A 27587-nucleotide genomic window follows, 5' to 3' on the forward strand; every position below is an offset into this window, starting at 1 on the left:
TGTAAATCAATCTACATGTTCCATTATTTCTTTCTCAGGCCAATTTCTGAACATACTTTTTAAGGAAAGTCCCTGAAGAAGCCATTGTGGACAAATAGCCAAAATGGGCTTAGGGAGTTATATGGAGGAAATGCAACAGTTGATATTCTGATACTCAAAAATAATCTACTTCCATTCATAGGCTACATCTCAACTTTTAAATATAATAAATATTAAATAATATATTTTATCACAGGTGGCAGAAATGTACCTTAGAAAGTACCTTAAATAAAACGTTACACGTTTAACATAAGACATACAAAGTACCATTAAATATTAACAGTAAGTGTTGGTTTAATACAATTGCATTTTTTTTTACCAATACTAGGTTTGCGTTTTGGTATTCTACTGAACATCATATAAAGAGAGGCATAGACTAATCGGGTAGAGTGTCCATTAATCCTAAAATGTAGGTGGAAATCTGGAGATCATCCTTGAGAATTAAACATGATCCTAAAACAATTGAGTTTATACTGCATGGGAAAATGTTGGTACCTTTGAGATGATTGTGGAGAATGTGGAACCCTTGGTTACCTCTGACAAATTAAATAAAACTTATTGATGATGGGGATGTTGCAGTGCTATTACCTAATAACTCTTTCAATACATGAAGCTTCTATTTTTTTAAGAAATCCCTTTGGTTTTAGAGCATTCCGAGTTCTATATATCTATGATATACATCGCTATTCTTCTCGATCACAGATAAACAAACACACACGCTGGGTGTGACTGGTGTCTTTTTGGTATGTGCCATTTGCTTCTGACCTTTGCGAGAGCTCATGTGCTACAGCTGTGACTGAAGATATAAAAATATTTCACAACCCATTACAATCATTTCTCAGATACAGAAAGAAAAAAGCCAAGGATTCATTCAAGTGGTGCTGAGAACACATCGACCTAAGAAGCGTGTAAAATATGAAACATCAGAAAATTGGCTAAGGCTGTTTAGAATCTCATATGTGTGAGCCACGGATATTTGAGGGCTCTTAATGCATATCAATCGATTCTCCTGGTATGTACTATGGAGGAGGAGCATAGAGATGTTTAAGTTGTGTAAACGTAGGAAGCAAAATGCCACACATGGAAAAATCACCAACTAAAGAATGTTTCTACTGATCTATCCAAATATATTACTTTACCACAGTGGTAAAAGAGTGGTTACATTGTAGAACTAATTGTTACAGAGTGACATACTTTACTAGGGTTAGAAAAAAACTACAGGTCCATGAACTTCAACTTTAACGCAACTATTTATTTAGACTACACAAAACAAACCTTCGGGGAACTGTTTAGAGAACAACTGTGGGGTGCTATGCTTAATTTGTAATGTAAAATGGTCCTTGTACTACTTTGAATATAAATTGTTCTTATTACATTTTTTTTTAGAAATTTTGTCTCTAAAAAAAATATCAAATTTTTCTTTTATCAAAATTGCTTTTGATTTCATCACGATACACAATTATTCAATGTATCCTCAACTACTAAACATTATTAATTATTCAGTTAAGATGGTTAAATATAAATTATATCAGACTACATCACATTTTATTCAAAGAATTTTGAAAAAATTCTGAATATAAATTTCTCAAAACTATATTGCACAATTTGTTTTTCCCAAAAATATTTAAAACAAACAAACAAACAAACAAACAAACAAAAAATGATGGGGTAGGAAAGAGAATCAGAAAAGAAGTGATTGAAGGTGTGCAGATAGCAGAAATGTGACCGTTGTTGACTTAGCACAAGGAATTGACGCTTAGGATTGTGTTTGAAAAATTGAGGCAGGTGGCCAAGTTTGTTGAGGACCTAGGGTTACGTAGGTCAAGGAGAGACATATGTATACCTGGGAACTTTCGGGATCTGTTCCTGGATCCTAGTCTTTACCCGTAATCTCAGGTCAGTGGCAACATTCTCAGAATCTACAGTTACCTTCTTCATGTTGGAAACTGATCTAATGATGACACTGGATTCTTTATTGCTATAAGTGCTTTCTTATCAGGAAGCCATAGGGAAAAACCCTGGCTTCAGCACCAGCATGTATAAAGGATATCCTAAAGTCTGAGACATACCATGAAAACACATGGGATTTATTGACAAAACAATGCATTGTGGTGAGACGACAACAGACTTGCATGATATAGACAAAGATAACCCCAATAAAAAAAAAATATTATTCAGAACAATCAAGAAGCATATTTGCCGAAACTTATTAAAGTTGCAATTAATTCTATAGACACAATATATTCTGCAACGCTGTACAATAGGTAAACAAGAGGAATAATTCATTCTGACATACGTGAATAGTAGGTGAAGAGGACCTTGCCCATATGAGTTTACAATCTAAACCATTTTGGTTGGTTTACAAGTTACTGGAACCTACAATCCTTAATAAAATAAAAAAAACAATGATTCAAATTAGCTTGTGACCTAAATTAGCTTTATACTTATAAACAAAGCCTGGATAATACCTTTATTATACAAAGCAGTATTAACCAATATTGACTGGTATAGGAGAAAAAGGATTTGTTTTAAAATATATATTTTTAACAATAAATTGACCAACGTATTGCTAATCTTTGATACATTATATAAGCACTCAGTCTAAACGTTTCCTGGTATATATATAGAAGAGTGCAGTTCTAGGAACAGCTAAGATACTGTGCAAAACCCTCAAACTCCCAGGCCTCTGGTAGAGAATTATGAATAAACATATCACCCAGGAGGGGGTGAGAAAATCTATGTATACATATAGTCCGGGCCTGTACATATACATATATACAGGCCCGGATTGGCCATCGGGCATACCGGGCAAATGCCCAGTGGGCCGTGATGGCCATGAGCAGAGGCCGGCAGGGGAGATCACAGGATCTCCCCGGCTGGCCCATGCTGGCTATAGCTCCACGGGTCCACTCCTGCCTCCCTCCAGCCGCATGTAAGTGCGTGTGGGCCAGTGAGGGAGATCTTTGATCTCCCCACCGGCCCACGAAGGCACACAGCAGGGCCGGCGTTCGGATAGCGTGGGACCTGCATGGGCCGGCCAGGGAGATCCTGTAATCTCCCCTGCTGGCCTCGGCCCATGGCCATCGCGGCCCGGACTGGTCATCGGGCATACTGGGCAAATGCCTGGTGGGCCGAGCGCCGGCCCTACTGTGTGCCTTTGTGGGCCGGTGGGGAGATCTAAGATCTCCCCACCGGTCCACAGGCACTGACATGCGGCTGGAGGGAGGCAGGATGGGACCTGGGGAGCTCTAGCCAGCAGCTCCGCCAGGTTCCTCTTGCGGGATTCTGAGCGTTGCCGCAGGCTAGAGTTCACTCTCACCACTGAGACCACCAGGGATGGATGGCAGCACGGCTCCCCCCTCCATGGCAACCCCTCCCCCCCCCCCCCCCCCCCCGCTCCCAGGCTAAAGGTAAGAAGGGAAGGGGGATATAACTTATTTAATTAATAAATATATTTAAATTTAGATAAAAAAATATTCACACACACACAGCACCCTCAGACACACACACAGCACCCACAGACACACACACATAGCACCCACAGACACACACACAGCACCATCAGAAACACCCCCCCCAATGATACCCTCAGACACACACACAAACACACACAACACCCTCAGACACACACACACACAGCACCCTCAGACACACAGCACCCTACGACACAGACAGCACCCTCAGACACAGACAGCACCCTCAGACGCACAGCACCCTCACTCACACAGCACCCTCAGGCACACGCAGAGCACCCTCAGACACACACACACACAGTACCCTCAGACACATACACACACAGCACCCTCAGACACACACATCACCCTCAGACACACACAGCACCCTCAGACACAAACAGCACCCCAGACACAGACGTCACCCTCAGACGCACAGCACCCTCACACAGCACCCTCAGCTTCAATTTAAAAAGTGCATTTGAATTAAACAGATACTTCTGAACTGTAGAAAAATGGGATAACAGAACCATTCATATAAGATAATGCATTGTGTTCAATTTTTGTCATCTAGAACGTGGTACAATTCGCAATACAAAGAGCTGGACAGTTTTCGGCCCACTGACCTCTCACACAGCAGGCTTATTTAGAAGGATAATGGGAATTTGATTCTACAGCAAACTCTGCGGCTTCAGGTTTCTCTCTAATAACACCCAAGCACTCAATCGAAGATTGTTACATACACAATTTACTGGAGCACTTATAGAAATGGCTGCACTTAACTCTCTACATGACAATTTCACTATTTTTCGAAGCGTGTTTATGATTTTTCTCCATTTTGAATGAAGTAGTTATTTTTTTTGTTATTTTTACCTAAGCAACTACAAAAGAAAAAATCACTCACAAAAGCTCTGTAGCAAAAGACAGGTTTATTCATCACATCACCTGTGTACTTTTAGCGTCGATTTTATGATATTTAAGCAATAATGTCACAGATAAGACATACGTTGCTTGAATGGTAACATGAATTCTACCAGCATCTGCTCGATACACAATACAAAAAGCAAATCAAAACAAACAGTAAATAACAAAATAAAGCACAAACAAAAACCCAGGTATGTTTGGGAACATATTCACCCATCTCCTCTCTTTATACCAGTTATAAAGCACGCTACAGTGTTTTAAAGCACTACAAAGCAGCCACATAGCAGTCAGAATTCAAATGCATGGTGGTAACAGTTAAGTGAGCTGGTTAGATGCAACTTAAAACATTTCCAACTGAGATATCCCTGATATCTATTCAAACTCAGTTTCACGGGTAGGTTATGATTATTATTATTAATATTTATAAAGGAACAACAAATTCCGCAGTGCTGTACAATGGGTGGGCTTACAGACAAGTAATGGTAACCAGACGAGTTGGACGAACAGGAACAGAGGGGGTTGAGGGCCCGGCTCAAATGACCTTACATTCTAGAGGTTAAAGATTTTCCTACGAAATATGTGAAAAGTAGAAAAATTGTAATGTATAAACAATTTACAAAGGATAGAACAGATTAGACAGCTCCCCCCACTCTCACTTGCAGAGCCAAGCAGAGGGAGAGAAAGAGCTATCAATCCACCTGGTATGTTAGAGAAAAAATAAAGCAATGTTGAATATAGAGATATGCCTACAGTTAAGTCCAAGTAACTAGGTATCTAAAGGTTACACACAACAATATTAGAAACACTAGCAAGATATGTATCCTGGCATAAACAGTAAAAACTGTAACTTTATTTGAGCAGACTAGAGAAAGGATACATTGGGCAGTGTCTAATAAATGTTGGTGAAAACAACTGCGAAATTCCCAGTGGATATGTTCAAACACCAGAGGCTAGGAATTAGAGCATAAAAAATGCTATACTATGTAAACTGTTCGGTGTCCACATAGGAAAAACGAAGGGAAAAACGTAGTAGATTAGATACCTTTGAATCTTACAGAGGTTGGACGGTTAGGTAAAGAGGGACAGAGTTGCACAGTGATAAAAAGGACATCAAGTGTCCATTGTACAAAGGCTTAACAGGATAGTTGTGGGGTGTAAGAGGTTAATCGGATGTATGATGGTTTATATGTTAGAGTTAGGTTACAATACCCAGTAATCCTCTAAATCTCATCTCCTATAAACTCCCCCCAACACCTTCGTGGGTGTTCTATCGCTAGTAAGCCCTGCAGACTGTCCCCTTGAGCTGCCGTTACACTAGTCCAGCTTGTAAGTTCAAATGAACAGACATCAAATTAACGAAAAAAGGAAAAATAATAAAAGTGATCAGAAGGGGATTCCCACGTGCATAGTGCTCAGTGAGTGCTCAGTGAGTGAGGAATCCACCTGCAACGAAACCCGACGCACGTTTCGGAGTATGATACTCCTTCGTCAGGGGCTAGAATTTGCCGCCCGGTCTCCCCTCGGTATTTAAATGTAGGCTGGCCAATCCCTGAAGTGAACGTCAATGACGTCATTGATGACGTGTCGCTAGTGCGATCACGTGTGAGAAGGGTGGGCGGAGTGAACCGCTACGTCAGAATGATTGGCAGCCAAATGTCCCATTGAATTACTTAACTCTCCTGTTAACGAAGAACGTTTGAGAGTTAGGTATAAGCTCCATGGTGGACAGTGGAGCATAATCAGGCTGGTTGGCAGCTAAATGTGCCATTCAATTACCTGACTCTTCTGTTAACAAAGGACATTGGAGAGTTAGGTATAAGTTCCATAGTGGACAGTGGGACATAGAGAATCTCTCTTAACTATCAGGACAGTGTGGATTATCTGTCTTGCTACTGATTCCAATTTTGTGTAGATATATGCTACAAATCTGCACACCATTTAAAGTATACTTGGTTAGTTGTAGATATATACGATGAGAGTTTTGATTGGGTTTATTATTCGCCACTATGTTGTCTCCATTATTTAAAGAGGTATATATCCTATTATTTGGTATCTTTTAAGGGGTGCAGAAACGTTTTATCCTTTTCAAGGTATGGGCTCACCTTTTGTGAGGACGAGTACTTATTGCCTTTTACTTTCTGTAGAGACGAAAACAGAGTATTAACTCCTATGTCTCAACATAAGAAAAAGAATATGGGGTTAAGTACACCAATGTGTGTTCTTATTGATATTTAGTCCTTCATCTAGCGGTGGGCAAGGTTCAAAGGAGATGGAATCGGCCCAGATGGTGACTCTGTCTGTCAAGGTAAAGACAGGGGGAGTAGTGAAGAGAGAGGGGGGGGGGGGGCGGAGGGGGGAGGGGACAGAGAATCCTTTTAGATTAGTGCTTGTGGTGATTAAAAAATTGTATACCTATACGTTAAAGAGTATACATGTTCATAAGTAATTGGACTCGCTAAGATCTGGCAATAACTATATTGCTCTAGATTCAGAGAGATGTTATTTGTAGAGACTTATTAAATAAAGGGGGTATATGAAAACCCTTCGTTGAGTCCTCTAGGGGACAATGTTTTTAGGCGGTATATCCAATAGCATTCGCGTCTTCTCAGACGTTGATCCCAGTTGCCTTTTCTCTGGTCTGGTTTGATCAATGTGGAAGGTGTAAAGCCTGTAACCATATAAATACAAACTCCAAAACGTTCAGTGACAGCACCCGTACAGAAAATTTTGAATCCTCATCCTTCTTCAATTGTAACTCTAAAGGAGTAATCTACCTCATTACATGCCAATGTCAACTCATGTATGTAGGGAAGACTTTTAGACCCCTCAAGAAGAGGATCCTCGAACATATTAATTCAGTAAAGACCACGAGGAATATCGAAACTCCTGTCTCCAGACACGTCAAAACAGCCCACAATGGGGACCCTAATGTCCTCAAATTTCTGGGCATTGAATTGATCAAACCAGACCAGAGAAAAGGCAACTGGGATCAACGTCTGAGAAGACGCGAATGCTATTGGATATACCGCCTAAAAACATTGTCCCCTAGGGGACTTAACGAAGGGTTTTCATATACCCCCTTTATTTAATAAGTCTCTACAAATAACATCTCTCTGAATCTAGAGCAATATAGTTATTGCCAGATCTTAGCGAGTCCAATTACTTATGAACATGTATACTCTTTAACGTATAGGTATACAATTTTTTAATCACCACAAGCACTAATCTAAAAGGATTCTCTGTCCCCTCCCCCCTCCGCCCCCCCCCTCTCTCTTCACTACTCCCCCTGTCTTTACCTTGACAGACAGAGTCACCATCTGGGCCGATTCCATCTCCTTTGAACCTTGCCCACCGCTAGATGAAGGACTAAATATCAATAAGAACACACATTGGTGTACTTAACCCCATATTCTTTTTCTTATGTTGAGACATAGGAGTTAATACTCTGTTTTCGTCTCTACAGAAAGTAAAAGGCAATAAGTACTCGTCCTCACAAAAGGTGAGCCCATACCTTGAAAAGGATAAAAAGTTTCTGCACCCCTTAAAAGATACCAAATAATAGGATATATACCTCTTTAAATAATGGAGACAACATAGTGGCGAATAATAAACCCAATCAAAACTCTCATCGTATATATCTACAACTAACCAAGTATACTTTAAATGGTGTGCAGATTTGTAGCATATATCTACACAAAATTGGAATCAGTAGCAAGACAGATAATCCACACTGTCCTGATAGTTAAGAGAGATTCTCTATGTCCCACTGTCCACTATGGAACTTATACCTAACTCTCCAATGTCCTTTGTTAACAGAAGAGTCAGGTAATTGAATGGCACATTTAGCTGCCAACCAGCCTGATTATGCTCCACTGTCCACCATGGAGCTTATACCTAACTCTCAAACGTTCTTCGTTAACAGGAGAGTTAAGTAATTCAATGGGACATTTGGCTGCCAATCATTCTGACGTAGCGGTTCACTCCGCCCACCCTTCTCACACGTGATCGCACTAGCGACACGTCATCAATGACGTCATTGACGTTCACTTCAGGGATTGGCCAGCCTACATTTAAATACCGAGGGGAGACCGGGCGGCAAATTCTAGCCCCTGACGAAGGAGTATCATACTCCAAAACGCGCGTCGGGTTTCGTTGCAGGTGGATTCCTCACTCACTGAGCACTCACTGAGCACTATGCACGTGGGAATCCCCTTCTGATCACTTTTATTATTTTTCCTTTTTTCGTTAATTTGATGTCTGTTCATTTGAACTTACAAGCTGGACTAGTGTAACGGCAGCTCAAGGGGACAGTCTGCAGGGCTTACTAGCGATAGAACACCCACGAAGGTGTTGGGGGGAGTTTATAGGAGATGAGATTTAGAGGATTACTGGGTATTGTAACCTAACTCTAACATATAAACCATCATACATCCGATTAACCTCTTACACCCCACAACTATCCTGTTAAGCCTTTGTACAATGGACACTTGATGTCCTTTTTATCACTGTGCAACTCTGTCCCTCTTTACCTAACCGTCCAACCTCTGTAAGATTCAAAGGTATCTAATCTACTACGTTTTTCCCTTCGTTTTTCCTATGTGGACACCGAACAGTTTACATAGTATAGCATTTTTTATGCTCTAATTCCTACCCTCTGGTGTTTGAACATATCCACTGGGAATTTCGCAGTTGTTTTCACCAACATTTATTAGACACTGCCCAATGTATCCTTTCTCTAGTCTGCTCAAATAAAGTTACAGTTTTTACTGTTTATGCCAGGATACATATCTTGCTAGTGTTTCTAATATTGTTGTGTGTAACCTTTAGATACCTAGTTACTTGGACTTAACTGTAGGCATATCTCTATATTCAACATTGCTTTATTTTTTCTCTAACATACCAGGTGGATTGATAGCTCTTTCTCTCCCTCTGCTTGGCTCTGCAAGTGAGAGTGGGGGGAGCTGTCTAATCTGTTCTATCCTTTGTAAATTGTTTATCCATATCTGGGTTCAAGCCCAATCTAGGTGGAACTGGTACCACCACCCTGGCCCGTCACCCCAGTCTCAGATTCAACAGTTTGCTGGTCAGAGACAGGGGTACTTCGTATCTAATCCTGCTTTAATAATATATACATGAAAATGTCATGTATCATAAAAGCAAATATATTTCTAGCAGTTCCCCTGCACTATGCATTGATACATGAGGTTTTGTGTAGGTAAGTGTTCATTTTAACTCGTTAGAAAAACCGTAGTGCATTATAGAGGGAAGTTCATATTAACATTTGCTTCTGTTAGCATTTTGTGAATGGGAACGTCTAACTGTCCATCTAGGTTATTGTGACATCAGATCAATAAAAATACTCAATGGTTGTCCACTCAAGAGAGCTAGCAGAGCAGAAAGGCATCATATCGAGGTAGAAACTCACTTGAGTGGATGACTCTTTATAGGTTAAGTGGTCCCTATGGTGACTTAAGAGTTTTAATGACACGCTACTTAAGGGTCAATATTTGAAAAGAATTGTAAATCAGCATATTTAGAAAGCTCACAGGAAACTCTATATAAATAATTTCATAAAATAGACTCCAAGGAAATTGTGATCAGGTATACACTTTCCATGATGCTCAGTCTGTGAGCTAAGGGATGAGGGCTAGAGGTTCACTATCAAATGCAGAACCAGTATCAGAGCAGGGGTGCCCAAAAGATAGATCCTCAGATATTGGAAACCTACAACCCCCTTGATGCTTTGCATGCCTTTAGAAAGCCTTTAGAATGTCAAAGCATCATGGAAGATGTAGTTTTAAACCATCTGGGGATCTACCTTTTGGGCACCGATGGTTTATAGGGTTTCAATGGAATAATCAATGCACTATAACCACGAGTGGATCCTCAAACTATTATAGTATGTTTTGACTACTTATCTGAGGCCCACCAGGTGCCTGTGGCCAGAGCCCAAGAATCCGGTTAGCTCTATAGGACAATGCACAATTACATAAGTGCTCTTAGCCAATGAGCATGGTCCTGCATTGGCCATGCTTTATTCTACATTCTATGGAGACATCCAGCTTCTCCTGCAGGAGATCACCAGAAGTGGTGATGGCGCTTGGGGGGACTAAGTCAATCGGCAAATTGTAAAACTCTATCAATGGTACTATAACGTGGGATGGTGCTACAACCCTCCTGGCACTATAACCACTATAGAAGGCTGTGAAAAAAATGTCCTACCTAGTGAAAGCTAGAATTAGACAGATTGTGTTTCAGATAAGGCATTATTTGTAAAATGTAAGTTCAGTTAATATTTGTTATATGTATGATATAATAGAAGTCTCCTCAAAGATTTGTAAACATGCAAGATATACTACACGCTTAAATATTGTGCATTATGAAGAAATAAATACAATTACTCTCAGTTACATAAAAGATGTTGCAGGCTAGAGGTATTTACAATTTTTTTCAGTGACGTATGAACCTTGAATTTGAGTATTTTACACATTACTTAGCAGAAATAAAACTTTTGAATACATGGCAGGGTGCGGGACATAAATCTGACAATCATCGTGGGTAATCTCCAGAGCTACCTAGGAAACTAGTAATAAGTAAGTGGGCCCTTGATTGGAAAGGATAAAAATAAATTAGATCAACAATTTCAGAGTTCTACCGTATACCAAGTAAATATGTATAGCTTTCCTCTGAATGATTAATCTCAGAATGGGTGATTTTTGCTTGCAGCTCCTGTCTTCCCCGGAGCATAAATTGTTTTCAGCAAATAAGCACAAACAAATTATCGGTACAATTATTAGAAGAAGGAGCTCAAAGTAAACTAAGGTTTTATTTCTATCAGCATCAATATGGATGAAAATACACATTGTTATCCCTCCGGATCCATGCTTCTATCTTCACAGCTATAATGGAAGTCCGCATCTCTCATCCCATATGTGTTTTTCACAGCACGGAAATCTGCATGATTTTACTGTGAATTAGTACCTTTCCATAACCTAGCAGGAAATGTAAAATACTATTTATTAGCGTGAGCTAAATATCTACCATAAAATGTATTAGTATGTCATTCTGTCAGTCGTTTGAAAGCCTCCACCGTGACTTATTTTCACTAAAAACATTGCATAAGCTCAGTTACAAATAATATTCATCTAACATCCGAGATTACTATTATAAAGCTTGTGTTAACCTGCCACAAACTTGGCGGTGGGGGTAATTTACGAGACCACGGCGCTGTTCTTTTTTTTTACATAATATCAGAGTGATTTTTCTATGAGATACCCCTGATAGCTATGGTACACGAATAATTACGAATATAATGTTTCTTCAGTTTGAGAAGCTGTAGTAAGTCCCTCCTAATAGTTTTTCATATTGTTTCCCTAAAGTTACCAAATCTCTCGTATACTTTGATTGAGTGGTGGGCTTAACATGGTATTATTATTTTATTATTTATATAACGCCAGAAAATTCCGTAACGCTGTACAGCCCTTATGGTGTAACCAAATCCCCATCACCAATATAGATATGTGATTTTAAGTTGCCTTGGAAGATAAAGCGGTTTTAATAGCATTTTTTTTAAATACTCTCCATATTATTCTCTCCAAATAATTTCTAAAAGTTGCCAAATCTCCCACCTGCCCTCCACATTTGCCATCATTTTCCACCAGGAATCTTCATATACGATCTGATTTTCAGCTTCTAATTACACACTTAAATTCTATTTCTATCTTTTTTATAAAAAAAGTCATCCCTCCCACACCTTTCTCAACTTTAACATTATTACAACTGCCCACGCAAAACAGACACGACAGATACCCTACATATCCAACTAGGTGGATAATTTTTTATCAGTTATATAACCGTTTTGAAAGTTGACATATGTTGCATAATTTTTAAATTTTTTTCAAATTAGATGTTTACTGATAAATATTTGCCCATAGGAAAACTTGTCCTCAAGATTTTTATAATAACAAATCCCAGGGGCAGTCCACGTTTTAACAGAATTCATGTCCAGACCCTAAAAATATCTCGGGAGATGATTCCAAATCCAGAGTACCTTTTTGCTGGATGTATTCATTTTTTCAACAGTATTCTGTAACTGGGACTAATAAATTCAGGAAGTTTAGAAATGTGTATCATCATTATGAATAATAATAATAATAATAATAATAATAATAATAATAATAATAATAATTAATAATATATTTCCAAATCTTAAATCTAAATTTTAAAATTATAAAAATATTAAGTCTGTGGTCTTGTTTTTAATAGTTCTTCATTTGACGGATCTGCCAAAATATGATATTTAATTTTCACCTAGCTATTCAATGCCATGTTTATTCTATTTACAGCTTATTATGTATTAAAATATCTAGCTTTATCGTTCTGTAACAGACACACTTAAAACAAAAACTTGCTGTTTAGTATCCATAACCCTAGTTAAAGAAACAAAGTTATATTTCTAACACTATAGTAACCTCTGCCCCCGCACACACAAACCTAATCATGTTTTACATCCACCCCTGCAAGAAGCCCATTTAAGTTTACTCGGCTCAGCTCTCACCCTGGTTCCTTGTACCTATATAGCATGCTCTCCCAGTTGTTGGGAACCAGAGCCAATCACCTCCTTATTACCTTCACATGCTATCAGCTGCTGCAGTTACACCATTAACTCTCCATGCCCTCTCATACAAATTCCACGGCTACCATTGCAGTTTCTCTAAAACTAAAAAGTTTTACATTACAGGGTTAAGGGCACAGGGACACTGCACCCAGGCCACTTGAATGAGATGAAGTGGTCTGGGTGCCTATAGTATCCCTTGAACTTGGATTATAATAGAAAATGCGTCTTGTAGCATTTTGGCTTTACACCACTGCCCTCTTGATAGATTACCTAACATTTCAAAAAATTGTCAGGGTTTGCAAGTAAAGTTATACCAAAAATGGAATGTAAACTAGGAATTGTAAGTCCAAATGTTTCCAAATTACATCTCTCTCTACCCAAACTTGGAACTTCTCCATGGAATTCTGAATGCTGCATATTGAGGTTGATTAGAAAATCAGATACTAGGTCGTGGAATTGGAATGGGAAGAAAACAGAGAGAACCTCTGGAGAAGTGAAGGTTCAATGCCAATAATGTTTTTTACATTAAATAATAAGCCATTCATTGGAGAGATTTCTTAGACTTTACTGTCATGCCGTAGTCTAGAATGTTTCTGCAGACAATAACATATACTCAGGAACACGGAAGTCTGTTACTCTACTCTTGTTTAACTAATACCATATTGAAGGTTTCCACAAAATATTGGCTAGATGACATTTGGCCTATTATTGCACCAATTTTTGCATCATTCGAAGTGCTAACATCTGGCACAATCCAATTATAGTCATTGGTATGAGTTCTTTAGATAATTGAATAATATACCCATCACGAGAACTATTCGACCTATTGCACCAAGTCCTAGACGGGCACAAAGAGTACTATATAACTTACTCCATCTTGTACTAAGAGTACTCATTTTATTCAATTATGCGTTGTAAGGCAGGCAGCAGCAAAGTAATTGTATAATTTCCTGTAATTATAAGAAAAGTACATGTAAATGTAACGTCCAAGCTTCGATGTGCTTACTAGTTTGCTGTCTAGACTGTGCTATCAATTGAGGGAATAAATTACTTTTCATAATGTTTATTCTGTAAACGTACAAGAAGGTTCCAGATTATGATCTAACACTATAAAAAAACTATAAAAGACTATATTATAGGGACACGAAATGCACCAAAACAACCAATGCTCATAGCAATGAGGCCCCCTGTCCCTTCCTACTTGTACGTAGTTTCTTATAACTGTAGATATTGGCAAAAATCACTGCAACTACCTATGATATTAAAGGAAAACTCTATATTTCCTTCTGTGATAGTGTAACTATGTATGATGTGCACATGCTGTATAAGTACTTTCTTCTCCTGTCTGGAACTCTGAGTAAGCCTGAACCATTGTTGTGTCCTTATGCAGTCATCAGCCGGAAGGAACACTGCTATATTAAAAAAAACACAATATAGCTTATTTGGCAGCTCCACTCATGAGATCTCATAAATGAAACTGCTGCTGGGAGCTGAATTACCTTGTCTATAAACTCTTTCTGGTCAAGGTTTTAAGGAATACGATCAGACCCTATACACCAAATTAAACTGCTTCTGTTGCTTCTGATTGCCTGTGAATCAGCAGTCATAAATCCAAGGATTTATTTATTATAATTATAATTATATATTTTTTGCATTTTATTTTTATCAATAAATAGCATTTTTTTTAATCTGGACTGCCCTATGCAAATGGTATAGGTTCTCTCTGTAAATTCACAAAAACATGTTTGAGATATGAGCAGGGACTAACGAAGGACAAGCTACTGAGGTCTCTCTGAGCGTTTTCCGTTCCCAGAGTTCTCATAGTTTCTAATATTTTGTTGCAATTAATTATAGAATGTAATAAAATCAGTTATCAGTATGTGAGTGTCTTTTAAACACACTGAGACAAACAAATTCGTAATAAAGAAATGCAGAATCTATAAAGTTCTATCATCCGACCCAGTTACATATCTAAACAGCCAAACATGCCCATTATTGTATAGAAATATTCCCAAAGCAATCTGATGGTATATAGAAAATTGTGCGTTTATTCTCATCCTGCCTATATACTCTTTATTTTCAGTGGAAACATTTCAGAAAATGATTTTGTAAAGTCAATATTTAATTTCTCCTCAATGCTTTCCCTAGTTCTCGAGAGCACTGAACATTATCAGCTTCTGTTCAATGGGCGTTGTTATTAACAGCACATTGCTACTCATTTAATATACAACAGAACAATGGAAAAGGCAAAGGCCAAGTTGGCCCTACGTGTAACATCACCTGTAAACGTAAGGTTTGAAAAGACACTAGCTACAGTTGGTACATTAACCTGCTGTGTTATAACAACTCACTAGCATAGGGAAGATCGAGAATTGTGACATGAAAAACATGGTTTTTAGTTCACCAACCATTTCATTAGCCAATAGAATGTATGCCTATTTGTTCTCACTGATAAGCAGTTCATCAATGGGCTTTGAGTGCCCTACTTGTATGTCTAAAAAGAATGGGACCACAATGTATAGAGATGAGATCTTGAAATCTTTATGCCCATGTTTTATTTTACTTTTTAATTTATTTTTTTTATTTGCCAGCAACAGCAATTCGAAAATAGGAATGCAGAACAAAGAAAATGAAAATAACGAAAAATGTGATTTTCAGTACATGTAGTGTGATACATTTCGCATTCCTCTACATTTATGACATCAGAATCCTCACGTATTCTGTCACTAAGCACTTCTACTCAGCATGATCTAATTAATAACCTGATTAGTATTCTAGAAATGAAACAGAACGTACCACTTCATCTGTTTCCAGGCTCTAACTGTTCTTGGTATCTATGGCATTCCAGCTGTATTCAGTAGGACGTAAGACCTATTTTCTTCGTCACTTTCTTCCACCAAATCATTATTTAGTATAATAAAGTCCCCAGTGGGGACCTGCAATCAATGATGGGATCCAATTATTCTGACCTAACTTCTATCCTAGGAATAGTGAGTGATTACTCAATTGAAGCTATTATAATCAGATAACTACTCCCAAAGCAAATTCAGCAATCTTGTCATGCAAAACTCCATCTGTAATTTGCAGCCCCCTCTTCTCAGCAGAACACAATGGCTACTACTGCTCCCTCTCAGTCTTATCTCTCATCAGGTATTAGCTGTGAAAGCTGCTTGAGCAGAGATAACCTTCCTATATCAAAATGAAGCAAAACTTTTAATTGAGAACCATCTATAAAGCGCAGGTGTCTAACACACAGCCCAAGGACCACATATGTCCTGCTAAATAAATTTATCCTGCCTCCGGAGCAGGAAGGGAGTGCAGAGTGAGCTTTTGGGATCAATGGTATCAGGTTCCACTGTGTTTGCTTTTTACATGGACGCCTGCACTTTGCGCATGTTACCTAGCACAGCGGACACCCAGAGCTACCACGGAGATCATGAGGTCCCCACAGCTGCCACAGAGATCAGGAGGTCCCGAGAGCTATCACAGAGATCATGAGGTCCCCACAGCTACCACGGAGATCATGAGGTCCCCACAGCTGCCACAGAGATCAGGAGGTCCCCAGAGCTACCACATAGATCATGAGGTCCCAACAGTTACCACGGAGATAATGAGGTCCCCACAGTGGCCACAGAGATCAGGAGGTCCCCAGAGTTATCATGATGACCATGAGGTCCCCTGAGCTACCACGGTGATCATGAGGTCCCCAGAGTTGCCACTGAGATCATGGGGTCCCCAGAGCTGCCACAAAGATTATAGAATCCCTGAAGATGCCACAGAGATCATAGGGTCTATGAGTAACTGTAACGGTCCGTTTCAGCATAAAAGGGGAAAAATGCGTTTAGGCGATAATCCCCTTTTCTGGATACAGGCACAGCTACTGCAGAACATCACACTCCCGATCTGGATACGAAATAACACTCCGAACTGGAACAGCTGAACAAGAAAAGCATACAATCGGCTTACACTCTTGGCAGTCAGCTTACAATCCAATCCCCCCCAAGAACGAGACGACACTTCATTTTGAGGGTTAAGCAGGAACTGAGGACTGGGACACCCAGTCTGGCTTTTATTACAAACAAGTACATACAGGACACTCCCAGGGGGAGGATGAAATTAACCAATCACAGGGATGTACCTCCCACACATTTCCTCCCCTTAGATTAACAGTTAAACCAATTATTACATACAATAAAAATACAGTTTTTACACACACACTGTAACTTTAAAACCATACATCAAATTTCAATAAAAGTTGCATATTCAGACTCAGCATCCATCAAACATAAACACTTCCAAAAGTCAGCCAAATCCCTCCAGTGGATCAAAAGTTAGCTGGAAGTCCTTTATGACCGACCGCAAGCACAATTTCCTGCCCAAAACAGTTCCATAGATTTGGGCTGTGCGGTCGGTCAATTTCATGCCGAAAAACGACTAAGTCCCATTTTGAACGGGACTTAGTCTCTGGAGCTGCAAGTTCCGTATGGGAGAAGGTAAGGGTCAGCGGTGTTCGGCAGAATGTGTAGCCGATTTTAGTTCCACAGAATCTTTAGCATACACCGCTGACCGTATTCGAGGAAACCAAGATGGCCGCCGCCACGTGCAATTGACCGGCAGTAACCTCACAGCCTGGGAGGTAAATTGCCTGCACACTTTAGCTTCTGGGTGGTCCGCCTGTGTGGCACTTGGTTCAGTAAGCCCTATTTACTGAACCAAGTGGGAGAGAGCCAGGAACAAGTTATTTTACAGGTCTGGGGACATAGTCTTAAAGGGTATTGTTACCCAAAGTCTCAATAGGTCCCCAGACAGTTCTTAAAGGGCCAGTAGCAGCAATATAAATTAGTACATGCCCAAATATAGTCTTTAAAGTGCAATATGTCCAGGGGCCATAGTCAGCGGGCAGGAGGCTAGCAGCCAGGCTTCTCCAGCCCACAGTGGCGAAGTTGGTTTCGCCACAGTAACCTAATATGGGCTCCATCCCTTTTAAAACCAGTGCAGTACAGTGTGAGGAACAAGTAAAAGAGAGAGTTACATCCCAATATGTGAAATATGCCAATATGTACCTGGAAACTTTCACACTGCTCAGAGAACAATTCACTTCCATGACGCCCGGTATTCAAAGATCATCAACCACGATAAAGACAAGACAAAATGATTTGCCTGGATAGAATTTTGGATTTGTTTCAGTATTTTCAGAAATTCATCTTTTCACATCACACTGATTATATTTATCTTCTTCTATTACAGCCGCTGACGCTTTATTTTCAATATAATTTTGTAAATTTGGTCATGACGCACGTTAGCTCATCAAGGACTCACTCCTGTAGGACTTTAAGGGTTAATATTTCATCACTATGTGTATTTGCTTAATCTAAAGACATTCTAAACATCAAATACATATCTTTGTCTGCATGAAAAAAAGGATGATTAAACTTTCTACTTTCTCATCCAATATTCAGCCACCAAATATAGCTTATCTCTCTGTATCTATTCTGGTTTCCTCTGCAATATTAACAGCCAGCTGTAAGATGAATGAGGGAAGGGTGGGGGGGAGGGGGGGGGGAGGTTTGAACACACAGCCATAGTACGAACACACTACCTTTCCCATCAGTTCTTCAATCTATAGAAAATAAGCTAGGGGGGTCTTTCAACCATTAGATTTTCTGCTCTGCTTGCACTGCCAATCTTCTATCTCCGACATTGAAAAATCCCAATTATATTGCAAATAGCACTATAGTAACGCATCTGGGCTTATTTGCTCCTTGAATGATTAATGTTCATAAAAACAGTGTAAGTAGAATATATAAACTAGATTCGCCCAATGCAGAGCCTTTTGCTTAGTTTCATAAATTTCTTTATTGCTCACGCATGTCTCATAGTCCTTCCTATATTGTTCAAACTCTTTCTGTATTTCTCAGATTCTCCAAATCTATCAGACCCCAGTGTCTCTCAGACTATCTTACTGTATCTTACACTCTCGCTGTGTCTCTCAGTTCCCTGTATCTCTCAGACTCCCTCTGTGTCTCTCAGCCACTGTCTGTCTCTCTATGTGTCTTAAGCCCTTTCTGCATCTCTTGGACCTCCACCTGTGTCTCACAGCTCTCTGTGCTCCTCAGACTTTCCATGAATCTTCCAGTCCCATCTTTGTTGCTCTTGCTGACAGTGTCCATCATGTGTTAATAGCTTAAATTTAACTCTTTAACCCATTATATTTCTCTCTGCCGCTTCCCTCTCAACACCCCATGTCATGTGTCTCCTGTGTCTGTATCATTTGTTTTGTGTCTCTCTGTGTCCCTAAGATCTCTCCACGAATCCCACAGACTCAATCCCTTATTTGCATTTCTTAAAATTATCTCTGTGTCTCTCAATCTCACTTTTGGGTCACACCTCTCAAAAACGATTGTGTAGCCCCCTTCATGTGTCTATCTGCCCTTCTTGTATTTATCAACCTCCTCATTATTATGTCCATCAAACCTCCTTGCTATGTCTCTTAGCCCCTCCACCACTCACCCAGGTAACACTGCTCCATCCACACCCAACCACAGCCATGAAAGTAATTAAAGTAGAACTATAGTATTATTGTATTTATTCCTAACACAATAGTGTCCCTCTTCCATTGCAGCCACGGCAAATAAAGGGTTAAAATCCTTTCCAATACTTACCTGATTCCAGCACTGAGGTCCCTTGGCACTGGATCGCTCTCCAACTCTTCCAACATCAGCGATTGGGGGGGCAACCTAATATGCATGCACAGCGTGCGCAGTAGGCCTTCGCTGTAGGAAAGCATTGATTCAATGGCGATTTTCAAAACACCGGATGTCCTCATGCAAATTGTGAGGATATCCAGCATCACTTCACGGAGTTAAACCCTGTGAAAAGTTAAGAAACGCCTCTAGTGGCTGTCTGAAAGAGGCAGTCTTAACCCTGCAATGTAAACATTGCTGTTTTAGATAAATTATCCCTTTATTTACATTTAAACGATAATAATTAAAAGTATAAATGTTTGCTTCCAAACAATTAGCTGATTTCAGGAATATGTTGAAAAGGTGTTGCTTAAATGAGCTTTACTAAAATCTATTTTTAAAAGTTCATATCATTCCATTCATTTCTCTATTGTAGAAATGTCACCATATAACGTGCTATACAATGCTTGCTACATCAAAAGAAGTCGATATTCCGTGGCAGCCGTTCCCTCTACGTCCACAAACACCCACAGTGCACGATTCATAGGTATTCTCTACACGCCTGGTGGGAATATATTTCATTTTCTTTAGTGTAGCATGCACTCCACCTTTCTTTTATGGCTTCTGGCAATACGTATAGGTTTTTTTTTTTTCTAATGGACCCAATTCATTGGAAAATACAGGCCAAAAGCCAACAATCATTCATAGACATCACAATACCCAGCTACAGTAAATACATCAATTAAACTATACAATTAGAACTATTTTATATCACAGTATGTATGCACCAGGTGTTTAATTTTACTGAAACCCTTGAAAACATAAAATGGGGCAAATAAGGGCAAACTAATTTATTACATATATGAACTGTGCCAGCTGAAACAATGCATGCATGTCTCAACGTAGCATCCTTTAGACTGTGCGGTATTGTCTATGGTGTCTGTACATTTTCTTACCATTAAAACATTATTCCCATTTACTACCGTTCGTTTCCATCTCATTCACCCTTTTAGAATGTTATATCTGTCAGGTCACGTCATCTTGCTTAGATATTTGTCTGTACAACTACTAGTATATTGCTTTGTCTGTAACCTCACAGTTGTGATAAAGGGTAAATATTTTTATGAGAAAAAAAAAATCTCATCCTTCGACTTACGAGCATTTTCTATTCCAAAATAGCAAAACACTGAACAATGTTGTATGGGCTCTATATTGTGCATATGGACACATTCTGGACTTTATATAAAAGAAAAAATATATATAAAAAAAATTGTTGGTCTCGCTATGTGCCAGTATCTTATTCATTTCTTTCCCAATATCTGATTTAGGAGAATTTATGTGCACTGTCCCATTTAGGAATGGGAAGGTATATGGGAAGGTAAATGCTGATCAATACTATGGATTTAATAAAATGTGGTGGTTGGTACAAAAGTAACATTTCCTTTTGACCATATTCTTCTACTGTTTGTTTTGATTATGGTCTGTATAAGAGATCTAAAACGTTACTTCCTCCTCCCCTCGACCACCCCTCCCCCCCCCCCAGTTGATGGCCTACAGCTCACAGAATTATTTGAATGCAATAAATGGCCTGACAATTGTGGAAGTTGACTTTCAAACATCTGGGGCGTTGCTGGTGAGATGCCTAATCTATATAATAACAAGTGAGTACCATTAAATTGGGTAATTGTAACATCCCTGGATTTTGGGCAAAAGTAAGATCCCCAGGACGTACTTGGAAACCACAGTAATCTGAATGTACCATTTACCTTCCCTAGTTAAAGGACCACTATAGTGCCAGGAAAACATACTCGTTTTCTTGGCACTATAGTGCCCTGAGGGTGCCTCACCCTCAGGGTCCCCCTCCCGCCGGGCTCTAGGGGGAGGAAGGTTTAAACTTACCTCTTTCTCCAGTGCCGGGCGGGGAGCTCTCCTTCTCCTCTCCGTGCGCACATTCAACCAGTCCATAGGAAAGCATTCACAATGCTTTCCTATGGATGCTGGCGTCTTCTCACTGTGAAAATCACAATGAGAAACGCGGAAGACCTCTAGCGGCTGTCAATGAGACAGCCACTAGAGGCTGGATTAACCCATTTATAACATAGCAGTTTCTCTGAAACTGCTATGTTTATAGAAAAAAGGGTTTAACCTAGCTGGACCTGGCACCCAGACCACCTCATTAAGCTGAAGTGGTCTGGGTGCCTATAGTGGTCCTTTAAATACTTTGTTATTATTTTATTATTTTATTTTAAATAGTCAAAAAACATATAGATCACGTTTTATTTTCAATGAAAAATTGGAATGTAGACAACAGGATGAAGCCTCGTTTTCAAGTAGAATAACCAGGAGATAGTATTTGTAAACCTTATAGCAATTCAGATCATTGTGCAATAAAGCATATTCACCCAGTCCATACCCAGAAATTGAAATATGTAACTAATCTAGAAGTCTCTGAAATGAGACTTGGCACACTAAACTTAAAGGGACACTCGGAGCCCCATTGTAACATTTATATCAGTGACAGAGGGGCTATTCTATGGGAGTTTGTGACTCTAATCCAAAATGCTGTGACAGAAAACTGGGGACAGTGTCCATAGGCACAAATAAAGCATTTCAGTTGTCATGGTGCTTACTAGAATTCCCCTTTAACATAAAATGTATGTTATGCTCCGAGAATGTATACCATCACGTATATGATTATCCAGTTTAATGCAAAGGAAATTTTCTTGAAAAACAAAAACACCCACACAGATTAATCACTCTTGGAAAATCTAGCTGCCAGAATTTATTTAATGAAAGAAATCAATATAAATTATAAATCGATAAGAGTCAAATATTAATCTAGTTCTTGGTGCATTGTATGAAAGAACCATTAGATGTTATAATTATTGGTAATATTTTTAGCAAAGAAAAACACTTTGTTGTATTGACTGATATCCTGTGAATATAGGGACTTATCACAATGTGTTAGAAAACAACTGAAATGATACAAATGTTCTCTGTTTCCCTATTGCGAAATAGGTTTATCGCAAGTGTTAAAAAATTACCAGCAGCAATTTATTGCATCTATTTGTCTCCATAGACACCAATGGGAAGTGTGATAAATTGCCTAGATATTTCCCAGCTATAAGGTTTTACTATAAGGAATTAAATGCATTTTTTTTTTTGCAGGTGGATGTCTGATGAAGAACAAGGGAAAAGATCTTCAATAGACTACTGGTAAAATAATCTGCTTCAAGAATAGCTAAATGCCTGGAGGATGTAAGAGCAGTGATATTGGAACATTCTAAGTACCATTACTATCACAGTCATTTGTAGTGGTTATGGTTACAGGGGTGCCCACCCAATCTAAATAGTCAAACTGAGTAAGGATTAATTACACTGCATACACACTATACACACACACACACACACACACTGCATACACACGCTGCATACACACACACACTGCATACACACTACACACACACACACTGCATACACAGTATACACACTGCATACACACCATACACACACACTGCGTACACACACACTGCATACACAGTATACACACTGCATACACACCATACACACACACACACTGCATACACACACACTGCATACACACTATACATACATCCTGCAGAAAAATTATACACACACACTGCATATACACACACTGCATACAAACTATACAACACACTGCATACACACACTGCATAGACAAACTATACACGCACACTGCATACACACTGCATTCACACTATACACACACACTGCATACACACTATATACAGACACACACTGCATACACTACACACACACACACACCCTGCATAACATACACAAACACATACACTGCATACACTACACAAACACACTGCATACAATAAACACACACACTTATACCTTTGTGTCTGTGTATTTGTATGTGTGTCTGTGTATCTATTTGTGTGTCTGTGTTTGTATCTGTGTCTCAGTTTTTGTATCTGTGTGTCAGTGTATTTGTATTTGTATGTGTGTCTGTGCCTATGTGTCTCTGTATATGTGTGTCAATGTGTGTCTCTAAGTGTGCGTGTGTGTTTTTATCTATATGTGTATTTGTATCTGTGTGTCTCTATCTGTATGTGTGTCAGTGTTTGTCTGTATCTGTGCAAGACCATGTTTCTATGCATCTGCATGTGCATATCTATGTGTCTGTGTATCTGTATGTGCCAGTGTGTGCATCTGTGTGTCTATGTATCTGCATGTGTGTTAGTGTGTGTATTATATGTGTATATGTTAATACATCTCAGCATTTCGCCAACACTACACACAAATACACCCCTGCATCCAAATATCAACACTACATAAAAACACACCACCTTATTAAAAAACCACACTACACAAAAATGCACGCCTGCATTTAAATGCCAACACTACATGCAAACACACCCCTACATTCACTCACGCATACTTCATACAAAAATATGCTTACATTCAAACACACAAACACTGCTCAGTGCTAAATACATAAAAAACAAATACATACAAACACTGCTCAATGATAAATAAAACATTTTTTTAAATTTGTGGGTGTTTTTTACATTTTAAAAATGGGTGCTGGGGGGCTGAGGAGGATGGGGGGGAGTGAAATATAAGATCCGGCCCAGGTGCCAAATGCTCCAGGTATGCCGCTGCCCCCAGATAATTTAACAAACTGTTCTTAAGTGGTCTGACTACTCATCCTGTGACGTGACAGGGCTCTTTTGGCACCATATTCAATACAGTGGGCTATAGTGGTTATGGTGCTTTGTATGTTTATTTATTACAATACATTATTGTATTGTTATTTATTTAGTTATTTATTAGTTATTTATTACTGTTATTTATTTAATATATTAAAAAAACATAGGCAAAGTTCAAGACCCCCATTAACTGGGAAAGACCCGGTGATCTTGTCTCTTCTACCCACACAGAACACACAGTGGTACGAGGGTTAAATATGTGGTAAGTGACCAGCCACCATTGGCCATTCACCCCTGCTAAAAATATGAATATAGGGGTCACAATATCAATGGGGAGGTGATACAGGGAATGTCACATTGGGGGGCTGGGAATATGGCGGTGAAAGACATAAATGGGGTCATATGGCATTGTATGGGAATACTGGTCATGTAAATGGGCCATGTAAGAGGAATGACTAGAATACAGTGTTGCAAAATATGTAGGCACTATATAAATAACTGTAATTGAATAATGGAGGAATTGGTAATGACAAACCACAAAAGGAATTTGATTGACCACAGTAGCCTAGAACTGGCATGGATTTAATGCAGGAAAAAGAATTGAGTGTGGAAAGAAGTAAACCTGGATTGTCTCTGTGCTGATGTTAACTATGATCCACTCTTTGAAGCTGCATATTAATTAAAACAGCCCGAGGGCAATGATTGAACACCCCTGACATACCTGGTGTTATATAATGGTCGCGTATTAATGTATTTAAAACCTAGTGGACCAACGGGGAAGATGTATAATTTTTAAAAGTATAACATATTTCAATAATAGAAAGGTTGCCTTTAGGGCATGCACGCATATTTATCTCCGTATGTTACATTGCCTTACAGACGTATAGACAGCTAATAAAACAATACATGTAATTCATCATAGCCATTAGAATTCCACTGAAAAACCTCTTTTCTCCAAAGAAAGACTCACGGCGGACTACGAATTTATTCAGAAAACAGTTAGTTCTAGAGAGCTGACAACCTCGAACATTAACTTATATTTTCACCTCGGTAGTATAATCGATCACAATTTGTTTAGTAAAGAATCCGCCACGCCATTTAAATGGCGTGTCCTAGGCAAATTTCTGTACCCCACTCTGACTTCTCTTCCAATGCAATTAGAAGCTTGGGGGACAGAAGAATGACAAACCACATCTTCATTTATTCTTAAGATGTCTGTGCTTTAAAAAAAAAAAAAAAAAAAACAAGTAGCTCAAAAATGGTGTATTTAAAAAACGTTAAATTTAGAAAATATAAACTTGTGGGAAATATGTATGTCTGCCCTGCTCGTAATGTGGTTTGTACGAATTGATGACTAGGAGAGAAAAGAAACCCCACCACATTGTGCCTGCCAGACAATGACTCATTGATTATATGTTAATTTTAAACTGACGTTGGGATTTTGTTACCCATTGATTTTATGAGAACATAGCATTTGTGGATTGCACAAAAATGTCTAGTATTGAGGGCTGAGGATCATTACTATATTTCTAGCCAATTCTGCATTATTTGCAGAACCTAAAAAAACCAAAAAACAGCTTATATTTAACACAGAAAATTAATTCACTGGTTCCAAAAACATTTCCTGCCCAACGATCATTCAAAAAGTACACAGATACAGAATGTGGTTTTGGAATTTAGATATGTATCGTCCCTTGCCTAAAACCAGTATCTACAAACAATGGTGGTTTTCTTTTAATTGCGGGTCCAGAATAATTATATATTCCTAACAGAGAAAATAAAATAGCTATTCGATGTGTCTATTTGCTCTATATGTTTATATCTGTGAATGTTTGTAAGTATATGACAATAAAAAAAATAAGCTCCTTGCCGTAATCCTTTAGATAGTAAATACAGTTCTTAAATATAAATAAAGATTTGAAAAAAAAAACTTTATCACAGGTTTGAGAGGGGCACATGTATTTACCCATAATCCCACACAGCTATGGTTTATGGGAAACATTCAGAATTGGGCACAAATTGATTTAAAAAAAAATTATACCACAACATTGCTTACTGTATAAGGGTTTCTGGAAAATGTATAGCCCTCGCAGAGAAAAAGTATGACAAAATCAAGATTTTCTGATTTAGGTTCCAGCCCCTGAAAAAAAATGGAACATGCCAAATTCTTAGAAACTCTGTTAAAGATGGACTTTCACAGACAATTTTTTAAAAATTTATTTCATATACAGAATTAATTGTCGTGGTACGTATCTTTGTATATATTAAAAAGATTTAGTAAATATACCACATAGATTTTTCTGCTAAATATTTCAAATTGCCAGTCAGTGTATGAATATAAGACATATCTTTCCTACTTTATCTATAATAGGAATATAAATATAGACACAGATAATTGTGACTTTCAGTGGAAGTGTAAAATGCAACAAAAAGTCTGTTGCAATATTTTACGTATGTATGCACAAACATACACTAAGTGGTCATAGCAGACACTGATGCTTCGATATGTAAATCAAAGATTTTTAATCTTTTTAGACAAATATCCAAATTATATACATTTTTTTCTTTTTATTTCTAAACTATTTTACCAGGATGGATACATTGAGATTTCTCTCATTTTCAAGTATGTCCATGATGGCAATAGCTTGGTGGCTCACTCTTTATGTGTGATGTAGACTCAAATGACACATTCTTAAACCGTTATCAAAAAGATTACAATAAAAATTAACAACATAGCTAATTTCGTTAAAACAAAATAAACCTACGGTTATAAAATGTCACAGGGTTAAAGTTACACATATTATATTCTTCACTCTTTAAAATTGGATTGGGTCAGATTATTCTTCTGCGTTGCTAAGGCGGGTTTGAATAGACTACTACAGGTATAGCAGATTGTATAGCTTCTGTTGTGTAGCCAGATGGAACATATTCTATTCACACCATTAGATGGAAAATGGAACAATGTTTCCATGTTGAACATGGTGTTGGTAGCTGAATGAGACATCATGACCATTGATGCCTTTCATCCAAAATTAATAGATTTTAATCTTTACAGAAGCCCCTGCATTGCATACTTTGCTAGAATATACTGCCTTGGGGTCAAAGTAGATGTTCTTCTACTAAGCACTAAATCTGGCTCAAGACAAATGTGAATGTGTGATAACCGGTC

The 27587-nt window shown here is 38.6% G+C and overlaps 1 protein-coding gene across 1 annotated transcript in view; it reads right to left on the reverse strand.

Annotated features, from left to right (window-relative positions):
* FAT3 (FAT atypical cadherin 3) overlaps positions 1–26490 on the reverse strand; it is a 445851-nt gene extending 419361 nt beyond the window's left edge. Inside the window, exon 1 of the mRNA XM_063430785.1 lies at positions 26475–26490. The gene's annotated coding sequence lies outside the window, so the exon portion shown is untranslated. The remainder of the gene's footprint in view (positions 1–26474) is intronic.
* Positions 26491–27587: the final 1097 nt, after the last annotated feature.

Source organism: Pelobates fuscus, chromosome 1 (genome assembly GCF_036172605.1).
Source record: "Pelobates fuscus isolate aPelFus1 chromosome 1, aPelFus1.pri, whole genome shotgun sequence".
Classification (NCBI taxonomy): domain Eukaryota; kingdom Metazoa; phylum Chordata; class Amphibia; order Anura; family Pelobatidae; genus Pelobates; species Pelobates fuscus.